The sequence below is a fragment of the Cyanistes caeruleus genome, chromosome Z (assembly GCF_971803275.1).
Source record: "Cyanistes caeruleus chromosome Z, bCyaCae1.hap1.1, whole genome shotgun sequence".
NCBI lineage: Eukaryota > Metazoa > Chordata > Aves > Passeriformes > Paridae > Cyanistes > Cyanistes caeruleus.
Window position 1 is genome coordinate 51,847,774 of NC_141732.1, and position 12,316 is coordinate 51,860,089.

A 12,316-nucleotide genomic window follows, 5' to 3' on the forward strand; every position below is an offset into this window, starting at 1 on the left:
TCTCCATGGACTCACAGCCCCTGCCAGGAGTCTGCTCCAGTGCAGGCAACCCACAGGATCACTGCCTGTTTCAGGCATCCACCTGCTCCAGCACGGAGCCCACAGGATGCAGGTGGATTTGTTCTCCACTGTGAGCTCTGGCACTGCAGGCACACACCCTCCCTCATCATAGGCTTCAGGGGAATCTCTGCCCTGGTGCCTGCAGCACTCACTCCTCCTCTTTATCCAATGACCTTGGTGCCTGCAGAGCTGCTTCTCTCACATTCTCACTCCTCTGTTTTGGATATGTTTGCTCTTGTGCAGCAATGTTTCTCTCCTCAAATCCTTTATCTTCACAACATTATCATTGCCTCTGATGGGCTCAACCACAGTCAGCAGCAAGTCCCTCTTGGAGACCGCTCGCAATGACTTTATTGCACATGGAGAAAACTTCTAGCCTTGTACGTCCACCACTACCAAAATCTTGCCACACCAAAACAGTGCAGAATGTTTGAAATATAGAGTACATGGGCAATATAATAAGATTTCACATAAAAATCTTAGCATCTCCAAGTGAACACTCAATTCTTTATTCTGTTGATTTCCCAGTTTATTGTGTGAAATCATTATGTGTGACATATCACCTAAAAGTTTACAAAATTGCATCTTTATCTACAGTGTAATAAACTTACTAGTTTCTATTCAGTGCCCTTTATTTCACTGAGGTTTGGCCTGAGGACTAAAACTTCACACACTTTGCAGCATTTTTCTTATACACATTCATCATACTCTAGGTCTGTAGAATTTAAGCAAAATTATTTTCTTTGCATGTTATAGTACTATCCTGAAGGCCTTTTAAATTGGTCATAGCATTTCCTGAAGTAAATTTTGTTGCTTCCAACATGGCTCCTCATAATAGTAAATGCTTGCAGAACCGGGCCTTCAGTTTATATTTTCATTTTTCTGAGTCTCAAACACTGAAAACAAGTTGCAGACAATCTGCATGTAATAATTAACACATGCAATATGAAGTACCAGTCAGACTGCTTAAAGTTAGTAAATGCAAGGTAAGAAGAGACTCACTTCCAAGAATAGACACCTAAAGTGTGGTATGGCAGGGGAAATAGTAGTTTAAATAGTACTTAGAGCTAAACTGAGGAATAGCCAGATAGGCATATGATGCTTAAATGAAAAAATTTGTAAATATTAGTGTAAGCAGCTCTCTAGCACGTACACCACCAACCCCACCTCATGACAAGAAAGACCAGTGACGGGTAAGTCACATGTGACTAGTAGCTCTGTTGCCTTTGCAGGAAGGTCACCAGGAAGACTCTGAATTTGACCTGAGATTTGTGGCTGCAGGAAACAGAGAGCAGGGCTGGTGGTGCTGTGCTTTGTGAGGGGATTCAGAGATAGACAAGACGTAGTATTTAAGGTGCAGGAGTGTTACTTGGTACAAAGATGCTACAAGCATCATCCTTATTCCATATTCCATTCTACTAAAGGGGAGAAATATGTTTACATATTTTCTTATATCACATCAATGATGATGCAAAGACAAAAAGCCATTTTCCTTCTTCATATATTTTATTTTTAAATAGAAAATAAATACTCTTATTTACACTAAAACCAATACACAAAATTATGAAACCAGCAGTCAAAAATATTAATTGAAAACATACAACTTTCCAAATTTGATCATGTATACATATAAAGGGCAGGGCACAGATTTCCTGGCAGCTCTATTAAATACTGCTTCTGTGTTGAGCTTACTTGTGAGTACCCACAAACTTGTCAGAACAACAGTCCAAGCAACTACTACCACAGCAGAACATAAATCCAGCATATTAATATTTTAAACTATAGCATTTTTTATTTGTTTACATTTAATATATGATCTATCTTTATTCATAATATTATGGAAAAATATTTGCAATCTTGTACAAGAACAGTATTAACAGTATGTATTTAGTGTGGTTTAAATGTAAGCACACTGTTAGTTGTGTTAAGTATGGGTTTGGAGGCAAATATGAAAGTTCAGTATTCTCCCACAGATTTGTTTTTGCTCAGGAGAGAGCATTTTGTAAATGTTACTAAGCCTCTTCCCTTGTGTAAGTATATTGATTGCATATGTGTAGCTCTTTATCTCTTTTGCAAATAAATCTCATGTACTGCAGATATAGGAAATTCAAAAGACCATCTGGGCATCATTGACCCACTCTTCTCAAATCTGGCAGACAGTTTAGCATACAGTTTATTTTTTTCAGGGTATATACTGCACTATCCTGACATCTCAGAAAATACACTCAGGGGAATTCTGTATTTTTTAGTATGTCGGTACAGAATTTCATTACAATTGTTTTCCTGAATGAGTTGCTTTATCCAAGCTTGAGTTTCTCACCTTTGGATTTTCAAAGCCTCACAAAAAAATTCCTCAACAATAAAGGTGTTTGGTATTAGAAGCTTGAAACTGGAGACAAAAAAAAAAAAAATAAAGAATACTTAATACCCTGTACAATCAATCACTTGTTCTGGGAAGAAATGTGATTACTTTTGTATTATGTGACTGTATTTGGATTTAGCCTAAATGTATACAAGTTTCCCCATTTGCTAAAGGACCAGAAAGAAACAGAAAGATAATTTAGCTATGTTGATGTGTCTTCTATTGTTTAACCTGATGCTTTGATTCTCTAGGTTATAAGTATATTTAGACAAAATTACTGATACTGATTACTAACTTCCTCCTCAACATCAGACAAAATTTAGACAGTCTTGAGGAAAATCTAAATTAAAGAATATTCTACTGGATGTGTTCCACTTGGAAGAAACTTAAAAATAGTCCTCAGCTGCAAAGTGTTTCAAACAGACTGAATATTCTTTTTGTTTAAATGGAAACAATAAGAAAGTCTGAACATACACTAAATAATTTTGAAATTGTACAAACAACTTGTGAAAAAAATGCACCATGTGTAAAATTACTATAAGAAATAAAACATAATTACCTCTAGAACAAGAAAACTATTCTTACCTGTAATTATCACACTGATAGTTCACTGTCAGAAATATATGCCAAGCAGACAAGTCATAAGCTTGGGACAGATTTTCCTTTATGACTTGACCGTTTAAAACAATCTGCTTTTTGCAGAGAAATCCTTTCTGTCCATAACAGTAAGTTAAAAATTCCAGATATATCCAGAGATAGAGGGAGGCTGAGGTAAGTGAACCCGGCTTTTGCACAATGTAATGAGAAATGCTGGCTTTCTTCTCAATACTAAATCTAGGAAGAATCTCAGGTTGGTTTAATTCATACTGATACCTGCATTATTCAAGTTCTGTCTGGTACAGCTCCTTTTTGTAGAATAAATTGGCCTAGATGCTGAGATATTGTGGTAATTTCATTGTACCAGAAGATGGAATAGAGTCATGATAGAACTTTCTTAGCCATGTGTGGGACAAATAGCTTATCCTAGCTTGTCAGTACTGCTGCTATCATGACAGTTTTCAACAGAACTGTTTTCTCTGCATGGAGCAATGAATCTGGTCTTAAGATTTCTTGGAAATATAGTCCAGTTATATGTGGCTTATGTTAACTTAAGGAATGAAGTGTGATGAAAAAGTGCAACTCAATTATCAGGATCACAGATGGTATAGACATATTAGCTCTGGATAGTATGAAATTCACCTCTCTTAGATGACTGGATGTCCTGGATTTGGGAGGGATAAAATTACTTTTTTCTCAGCAGCTGTTATAGTGTTGTGTTTTGGATTCAGAATGAGAATAGTGTTGTTAATACACTATTTTTTGTTTATCCTAAATCAAGGAATTTTCCTTTTGTCATGTTCTGCCAGTGAGGAGGTGAGCAAAAGAAATTCAGAGGGAGAAATTCAGCATATCTGGGACAGGTGACCAGAAAAATATTTCACACCATTGAATGTCATGCCCAGTATATAAACAATTACATGGTAGAGGCTGATCTGGGTTTGGGAATGGGGGTTTAGGAATGGGGGTTCTGGCGTGGGTCAGTGGCTGATGAATGATTGTATCCTGTGTCACTTGTTTGTCTCTTAATATTATCACCATTATTAATATTATTCACCATTATTAGTGTATTTTATTTTCAATTATAAAATTGTTCTTATTTCAACATAAAAGTTTTATTTTATTCTCCTCAATCCATCAAGGTGGGGTAGGGGAGAGAGAGTAAGGCTTGAGTGAGCAGCTATCTGGTACTTAGTTTTGAGCTGGGCTTGAAACCATGACACTTAAATAGCCAAACTTTTCTGTGAATATCTGTTTCCTTTTACGCATTTAATCTTCTCTCCTTGAATATCATGCAAAGAATCTTGTTTTCTGGCAAGGGTAGTTCTGTTTTGGCCTAATCATATTATTTTATGATATTGTCAGAGTCACAAATGACAGATTGACTGAAAAAAAAAGGAAATCCGGTAAGTTAGGAATGAAATCTGACATAAATTTACTTTTACTATACTGTTAGAAATTATTAAAAGCAACAATCTCAGTCACATTTTCTCTATTGTAATCTAAAAGATCATCCACACGGACTTTTTTAACTTTGCAAACAGAATTTCCTATCCCACAGCATTCTTCCTAGGAGGAGAAAACAAGTATTAAGTTGTAGCAGAATAGAGTTTGGTTTTTCCCAAAGAGTTTGATTGTATTAGGAGCTCCATTGGTTTTGCAGTAATAAAATGTCAATACATTAATTTTTTTATTATACACAATTGTAACACCAGAAGTAGGCTAATACTAGAGGACAGGTTTCAAAGCACTAATATCTCAGCTGGCTTTCATTCTTATTTGATAAGAGATAGTCATAAAAACCATATTTTTGAGATGAACCAGTGGAAAAATTATTTCTATAATTACGGTCAAAATGCAAGTCATGTCATGATTGAAAATCCTCACATATGATATATATGATATATAATCCTCATATATGATAGTCTCACATATTTTTTTATTAAATCACAGCATTTTTTAACCTGTGGGAAGCCTGAAAACCTTGCAGTCTTATTCAGCATTGCTTTGAATACAGCACAGTTGTAGAAATCCTGTGTAGGAGAGGTGCAATACTTTCCTTCACAGTCATAGTGCATAAATGTCTTCTGACATGGTTTCTGATTTTGCTTGTCCTTTTGCAAGGACACTTTTCCACAACATACAGAACAGTAACTGTTGGCCTTTTAGATTTTATTTGCACAGTTGCAAAAGTAACTTACAGTGAAGAAGTAAAAATACATTGTCTGTCCCTCATCCAAGACATAAACCACTCCTGAGTCATTCTAGAAAGACAAAAGAGTGTGCTTTTAATGCACATTTAACTGAATGTATAACAAAACATGGACTCACAGAACAGTTTGGGCTGGAAGGGATCTTAAAAATACCTAATTCCAGCTCCCCTGCCATGGACAGAAAACATTCCACTAGGACAGGTTGCTCAGAGCCACAACCAACATAGCCTTGAACACTTCCAGGGATGGGAAATCCACAACAGGTTCCAACAACCTGTTCCAGTGCCTCACAATCCTCACAGTAAAGAATTTCATGCTAGTATCTAATATTAACATATCTTCTTTCAGTTTAAAGTGATTCCCTCTTAATTCTATCATGACAAGTCCTTGTAATAAGTCCCTCTCCAGCTCTTTTGTAGCCCCCTTCAGATACTGGAAAGTGTTCTAAGGGATTCTCCCAGGAATCTTACCCCCAAGGTCTATCAGCCTGTATTAACAGGAGAGGTACTTGAGCCCTCTGATCACCTTTGTGATCAGACTCTGGACTGGACTCACTCCAGCAGGTCAATATCTTTCTTATGTTGGTGCCCCCACAGATGAAAGCAGTACAGCAGGTGGGATCTTTATTTTCTCTATGCCTATCATGAACAATAGGAAAATTTACAGGAGATGTGACTCCATACTGGGCACAAAATTTAGACTTTCAGACAATATTTTGGAGGAAGGTGACACTGAAGGTAGTGCTTATTCTGTTGAGAATATTCATCCAGTCAGTAGTTTTAAAACTAGTCAATAAAGAAAAAAAGGATGCTTAATTTCTATAGGTATTTATCTCAGTGTGAAGACTCACAAGGTACAGTGATGACACAGAAGAGAAAGCAGACCCTGCTTGTTAGCCTAAGAGAGGAAAGTACTGGAAACAAATCTACCACTCCAAAACAGGAAATCTGTGGAAGAAATGTCTAAATCAATGTGAGAGATTTTAATAGTTGCTCTCATAATGTCTCAGCAAATGAAAGGAAGGAAGCAAGTTTAGGATTGCCTCCTAAGGCCTTTTTGAGAAAGTATGACATATGGGCATTCTGAGATCTGGCCACAGACAACAGTCCTCTGCAAGATCTAGGCAACATTTCAATTTCCAGGACAGCCCACTGAGCTGGCGGAGGGCTCTGCACTGAAATTCTTAGATAGGCCTTGCAGAATGCCTCCTTTTCAAAAATCTGTTCTCTATTTCATTTGAGATTCAACATGGTAACAAGCAGCTCACTCATTATTGCAGGGGAATTTAGCCAGGAAGTTTAATTAATACAATTCCTTTAGGGAACAATAATGGAATGTTTTTATCCCTTGAAACAGTGTATGAAATGTATTGCCTATGCTAGATAATAAAATGAGTTAGTCAGCCTGGAATGACTTGCTGTTAAGCTAGAAAAACACTCATTGCTTGAAAAGGTAAAATATAAATATTATTTTTAAAAAATGATGAAATGAAGCAAAATGCATGAAATGAAAAAAATCAGACTATAAAATACTCTGATTCCTCTACCATTTTCTAATTGAAATTAATGTGTCACTTTCTCATTCATTCATTTTCCTAAAAGGGAATATTTTGTATTGCACAGAGATGACATAGGTTGGAGCCCCAGCTAGAGGGCCAAGTCCCTGGCTCAGAATCCAGGTCCTGGCAACCTTACTGAGGTTTCTGTTTCAGTGGGAGTGGGATTACCTCTGGATTTTGTTGTTCCAGTATATTTTTCAATGAATTGGTCCTATATTTTAAGTCTGATTAAGAAAACATGAAGGAAGAGAACTTTCTTTGTTATGGGATTTGGATAGCAAGGCTATTATTTGTCTCATCCTGTGTGTCTCAACTTAAGTAAATGTATGCTTGTTAGATAAAAATATTCTTTGTTTAAAAAAATACTTTTATTTACAAATTCAAATAAAAAGGTTGGCTTAGTTACATGAGAACCTTAAAGGAATATTAAAAAAAAAACCCTCAGGTTGCTAAATAAATATAAAAGACATAAAATTTGTCTGGGGTGAAGATGTTAAAGATGTAGTTTGCTGCAGTCATTAAGACCTTCAATGTTTCGTGTGGTTTCACTCATAGCAGTATTAGGTGGGAACAGACATATTTGGAATGGGTTATGAATTTTTGCTTTGGTTTTGCGCATTACCTCTTCTTCATTTTCTTAACTTTTATACCAATGAGAAAGCACAAATACAGCAATTGCTTTTTTCTTTCTATATACCTATTTTAGTTTGAAAGATGGTAACAAAATCATCTTACCTGGAAACATTTTCATCTCATACATTAGCTTTCTTTTCTAGTCAGCAATCTAATTATCTGGTCTTCTGATTTTTCTTAATCCGTCACAACATATTTCCAAACTTTCCTGGAGCTGTTTGGTCTTAAGTTTATTTGGCCTCAAGGCTCTTCTTGAGTCATCAAAATCTTCACCTTAAAATGAAGGAATCTGGATGAATAGAAAAATGAATTAACTTTAACTTTGGTTTCTTCTGTCTCAAAGAGCACACCTCTTTTTTAAATTTTCATTCCTCTGAGAAATATTTTTGTTCTCTGATTGTGGTAGCAATGAGTAAAAAACCAATTAGGATTGACTGCATTTACATGCAGTTACACAGAATTTTCCAGTTCAGTATCTCTAAACCACATATTCCTCAGGCTAAGCTATCTGAGCAAGTATCTAAATTTTTCAGGTTTTGTTCACATTTAGGCAGTCTGGGTTTTTAAGATTTTTCAAATTTACCTTATTCACTAAGTAGAACTAAACTTAGTCCATGAGAAACTGAGAAAAAACCCAAAAATAAATTTCCCAAATAGGCCACTTGACAAGTCTCTCACCAGGACCAAGGCACATTTAAGCATCTGAGGAGAGAAAAAAACTTTGAGGAGAAAGTCTAAATCATTCTCAAAATATATCTTTACCTTCACTCCTTTATTAATGCACACCTGGTTGTTTCCTTGTAATGTTCAGCTTTATTTTTGTTATTTTGAGAATGGCTTATAAAGTCACCTTTTAGAACACCATTTTACTCCATTTTCAGATTGCAGGAAAGTGACTACTAGAAGGCCAGAAAAGCAAAGAGTCCTCCAGAATGTTTTTTGAAGGAATGAAAAGAACCCCAACAGTTGACCATTACGTCATTTTTGTGTGACTGCTTCAATAGTGGCCTCTATCCACTGCTTCCCAAAATCTCTTGTTAAGGGTTCTTGATCAACTAAATGAATGGAGGAGGAGTCACAGGTGTGCCTTATACCCACTTAGCCTTCTTCTAGAAGGTAGCAGCAAATGAAAATTTGGCCCCTCTGCAATCTTTTCCATGATATGTAGCATCATGCAGGGGGTATATCTATTTTCTGTAAAGCAGAAGCTTTCTGCTGCCTTTTGGTCTAGACTAGATAGCACATGAACACTAGCTCCTACAGAAAGCAGTACTAACCAGAAGTGACAGCCTTCTGCTGTCCCATGCCAGCACAAATTGTGCACTTTCAAAGAGCCGTGGAAATGTGAATGCGTATCACTGTTACAACAACACATGATACCAAGGCTAAATTTCCAAGACACCTGTCTGAACCCAGTATTTCTTAGTACCCCTTGCCTTTTTCTCATGAATTCTATTGCCAAAATTGAGTTGTAGTCATATTTGGGAGCAGATGGTCAAACCCACTGCTGTGTCCAAGTAGGCTGGTGGGCATAGCTATCTGATGTGTTTAGAGATATGATAGCGAGCCAAGCATCTCTCTTTATTCACCACCTAGGGATACACTCTCAAGTAAAGAGAGATCCCCCTCTGAGAAGAGTAGTTGCCAGATTTCAAAACATTTGCTGAATGTTTGTAGAATTGTATTTGTCCCTGGAAATAATACTGCTAAATAGCCACATTTTCACAGCTACTTTTAAAAGTGAATTTATAAACAGATGCTAAGTGTAAATATGTAAGCTTCACATCAACACCACATTGTATTTTGAAAATTTACATGTTTTGCTTAAGAAGAGACAGTGCAACCCATGTTCCATGATGTAATTGGACATCTGCTTGCTAGGCCAGCTGACTCAATTAATTCTAAAGGTTGTTCTTGGTAGGGAAGAGGAAACTACCATTGGTGATTTCCTGATGAACTTATCCAAGTGGGTATTCCCAATTTCTGTCTAACATAAGGCCAAAATAAAATTTCATTTTCTGAAACATGGTTCATTATTTTTTGCAATGCTTTGAAGACTCATTAATGTTACCATCTCCCAATCTAATTAATTCAGACCAGAGAGTTTAATCTCCAGCCGATGAGAAAAATGGTATTTACCTATTTCTGTTATAGAAACTGTGCACCATAAAATGCTAAACCTTAATTTCACTACTCAACATGAAATTCTGCTGATCAAAACTGTACACTCTTAGTTTGAAAAAACATAGTACTACAGAAAGAAGTCTTGCTATGTAAATATCACTCTGTAAATGCTCCCTGAAAATATATTACATTTGAGGAAACAGTGGTTTCAATTAATCAGATATGGTGATGTTGAGAAGGAATTTAGCTACAAAAAAGTTTCTTAAGACTTTAAAATCAAATCTGATTATTAGTATTATCAGACAGTTTAGTACTGAAATGCTTTCTTTTAAAAATCAGCTTTATCTGAGACTGTCTAAGGTGAGATCAGGACATAGTTGGAAGTGATATAATCAATTAAATGGATTAAATCTGCTTTAGAGGTTCATTCACAATACATGGAAAAACCCATTGATTGCAATTAGCTTTAGAATTAGTCAGCAAATTTTGTTTAACATAAGAAGACATCTAAGTATATCCCCCTCTTGCAGGTCAGCAAGGAATGCTTGAAGGAAGCACTTGTAACAAGGCTGATGACCCAGCAGAGTCTATAGATCCATGCCACTTCTTGGGCCCTTTTAACACAGAGCAGTGAAAATAAGTTTCAGTTCCTGAAAGAAGCAGCTGGTTGTGGAAGCTACATTCTACATGCAGCTTTTCAAAAGCAAAAATCATCATGAATATGAATTAGCCCACTTTGGCTTTCAGCCCAATCCCACAACACATGAGAAAATTATGTGCAAAAGTGTATAGTCGTGTCTTCAGTACCAAGTCATATGCTTTTCTTTTCTTGTGGTCTACCAGAGCATGGTATGCAAAGTTACAGAGCGAATTAAATTATATTAACATGTAATTATTATTATCAGATTTGCAATACTGTTGATATATAAATATGTGTGGTATTAGTGACTTTTGGCAACTGAGAAGCACCACCAGTATTATTGCCACAACACAAAGAAGTTATTTGAGCATTATGTGGGCTGCTTTGTAATGTGTAATATCAACTATAATCTATCTCATCAGCTAAATATTAAATACTTCCATGAATTCTATAGAAGGAACATACAGATCCAAGATTCAGATAAGGTTTTGCTGGAAAATGTTGGCACTGATACCTCTCTCTACATGATTTAGTGGAAAAACCTCTAGAAATTTCTCAGTGAAGCTCATCCTCTTTCACAAATATGTAAGCAGGAGAACAAGAAATTTATTACATGACAACATTTGTTAAAGGAGTTGCATTTTCAAAGAAGTAGGAAAACCATGTTCCAGGTTGAAGACCCTACTTGAGTCTTTGGTTTTGTGTATAGTGTGAAAGAGTTGTAATGAAGTATATGGGTTCAGGCTTCATTCCACATTACCAGCCACATGTAACACACATGTACTTCCTACAACAACTACATAAAGCCCTCTGATAGAGGGTTTCCAAACCTGTAGAGAGAGACATTAGCTATTTCTCACTCAGCCAGAAACTGATTTGTCAACAGTTCTATCCAAAGACCCACAACACTGGTAGCACCAATAGGTCCAGTTCTATGATTATTAGCAAAAAACAATTATGGCTTGTTTTGTCTAAATCTGCATCATTTTGCTTACAGATAGTAACACACTGAAAGCCAGATTATTTCATACAGCAGCATCAGAGTTTTATTTCGATTCCAATTTGTTTGTTCTTATAGTAGGAAATAAACTTCATTCACTTTCTCCCTGCCCCCTCTAGTAAGAAAGGGACAAAGGCAAAGACTACAGATTGAGATAAAAATTCATTGAAAACAAGCAGCAATAGAATAAGAAATGCACAGTAACAGCAGCAATATTAATATAAAAAGCATACAATAAAAGGTGTTTTAAACATAAAAGTTGTCCACCCCCTCAGCTTAGTTCCATGTAGATGCTGGACAAAGGCAAGATAGCAGCTGCTCCCATGCCCAGAATTACGTGGCTGTCCCAGGGAAAGACAAGATGGCAGGGGTTCCCTGCAGCTGCTTGACCTTACCCCCAAGCCCAAGACAATGGAAAACAATGATGGACAAACCTCCAAAAGCTATATCGTCCATGTCACATCATGCTGTCTCCTTCTGGACCACTCCACTCCACAGGGGCTTGGTTCCAGTGGCGTTGTTAATTTTGACTGCTCCATTCTGCTGGGGCTCAGACTCAGCTCACGCTTGGCTCCTCTCCCCTCATTTGCTGCTGCTTTTCCTGCAGCTGCTTCCACTTCACTGTTTTTCCTCAGTGGTTTTTCTTGATGTCCCAACTGTGTTTGCTGTATCTCAGAGCTGTGTCTCAGAAGAACAGGAAAGGACAGGAGGCAGCAGTGAAGCGACAGAAGTCTCCAGAGCTGGTCCCAGTGTTACCACAGCAGGCACCTTCTCCCAAACACAAAGGGAACAAAAGGGCACATTTCTTAGGTGCATTCAGCATTTTCTTCTCCCCAGAATCACACTGAGAGATGATGTGGGAGTTATAGAATAGCAACCTAACCACACCCACGTGGCTATAAACTCTGCCCAATCTCTGCAACAAGGACACCAGGGACACAATGTCTTTTGCTATCAGTGTCTCGGTTTAGAAGACAGGTCCCTGCTAGGGAGCACAGGAGCCTCCTTTGGAAGGAAAATGTAGACCCCCTCTCTCTGAATTATTATAATTTTGAAATCAAGGGGCTCTCAGGCAGACATCTGGGGATAGGAATAACAGCTCTTTACTGGTATAACCAGGCAAACAAAC

The 12,316-nt window shown here is 37.0% G+C and overlaps 1 protein-coding gene and 1 long non-coding RNA gene across 8 annotated transcripts in view; one reads left to right on the forward strand and one right to left on the reverse strand.

Moving 5' to 3' along the window:
- The window catches only part of PTPRD (protein tyrosine phosphatase receptor type D), a 1,176,387-nt gene that overhangs the window by 692,216 nt on the left and 471,855 nt on the right, over positions 1 to 12,316 (forward strand). The gene's annotated exons all lie outside the window — the stretch shown is intronic.
- LOC147648441 (uncharacterized) lies at positions 1,548 to 12,030 on the reverse strand. Its single transcript, XR_015281218.1, has 3 exons — positions 11,622 to 12,030; positions 7,526 to 7,712; positions 1,548 to 4,404 (listed from the first exon to the last, which is right to left on the reverse strand). It is a non-coding gene; the product is annotated as an uncharacterized LOC147648441 (long non-coding RNA).